We start from the raw sequence: 1,076 nt of genomic DNA, 5'->3' as shown, positions 1-1,076 counted from the left end.
AAAGAAAGAATGTATTGACATAACCCTAAAGCGAAGGTAATTAAAAATTGAATAAGTGGACACAATGAAAGATAAACATATGCCACTAGCGCCTACGAGGACGAAGGAGGACACCAGGAGTGCGCAATAGCTGCGAGCTGGTGGGGGCCTCACACCGACGCCCTTTGGATGCGTTGCACGCCGGAGGGTAGAAGACATGGAGTGCGGTGGTCGTGGTGAGGATTTACATGCCGATGAAGGAGGGCATGGTGGCGGCCGCGGCGATAGTAGTGTAGCGGCCGAGGTAGGTGTCGCTGACATAGGCGCCAAATACGATGGCGAGGGTGCTGGTGCCAGAGAACACGTTGAGGAGCGTGACGGCGTTGATCGTTCGGCATGTGGTACATTATTGTCTTTTTTTCCGTTAGGTACAATAGCATTGTTGGACAAAGTCGCAATCGTCTTAAGCTTCTCGTACGTCTCGTTTCCTGGGATAACAAGTCAATATTCGCTTAGTTTCCCTAGTCTAAAATTAAATCCGAAGAAACTAATAGCGTTAATATTTTATGATTTCAGTTGCCACTTGCTGACACATGCCGAGTAAGAATGGAACTGAAATGGGAACATAACAGCGCCTGTAGCTCAGTGGATAGAACGTCCGTTTCCTAAGCGGAAGGCCGTAGGTTCGACCCCTACCTGGCGCGTTTTTACATTTTTATCTGTACTGTTGCAAAGCTAATTACCTGGCTTCATTTCTTTTTAGCTGATGATGATTGTCTTCTGCCAAAGCTTTCCAACAAAGCTGGGCGTGAGCATCCTCCCTAGAAATTAATGAATTGTTGTATTTCCTATACTGTTTGAGTGCTAATTGACTGACTATGCACATGCTAGCTTGTCTATAATTTGGCGGACACTAACTTTTCTTTTTTGCTAGAACTGTCGAGATATTGCAAAGAACATCAGAAATAAAAAATATATCAAGATCCGTAGACCATCTAGCGACGACTATAAGCACTGGAGAGAGCCGAAGGCGCACCGCCGTCTTAGCCTCTCCCTTATCGGAGCCGGACAAACCTTGTTATAGTAAACATGTAGGA

The 1,076-nt window shown here is 45.9% G+C and overlaps 1 non-coding gene across 1 annotated transcript; it reads left to right on the top strand.

The window, feature by feature from the left end:
• Window positions 1-610: 610 nt before the first annotated feature.
• On the top strand, window positions 611-683 carry TRNAR-CCU. The gene has a single exon. It is a non-coding gene; the product is annotated as a tRNA-Arg (tRNA).
• Window positions 684-1,076: the final 393 nt, after the last annotated feature.

The sequence above is a fragment of the Triticum dicoccoides genome, chromosome 4A (genome assembly GCF_002162155.2).
Source record: "Triticum dicoccoides isolate Atlit2015 ecotype Zavitan chromosome 4A, WEW_v2.0, whole genome shotgun sequence".
NCBI classification, from domain to species: Eukaryota; Viridiplantae; Streptophyta; class Magnoliopsida; order Poales; family Poaceae; genus Triticum; species Triticum dicoccoides.
The sequence above is the reverse complement of the archived record's forward strand: the minus strand, read 5'-3'. Positions and strand labels throughout refer to the sequence as shown.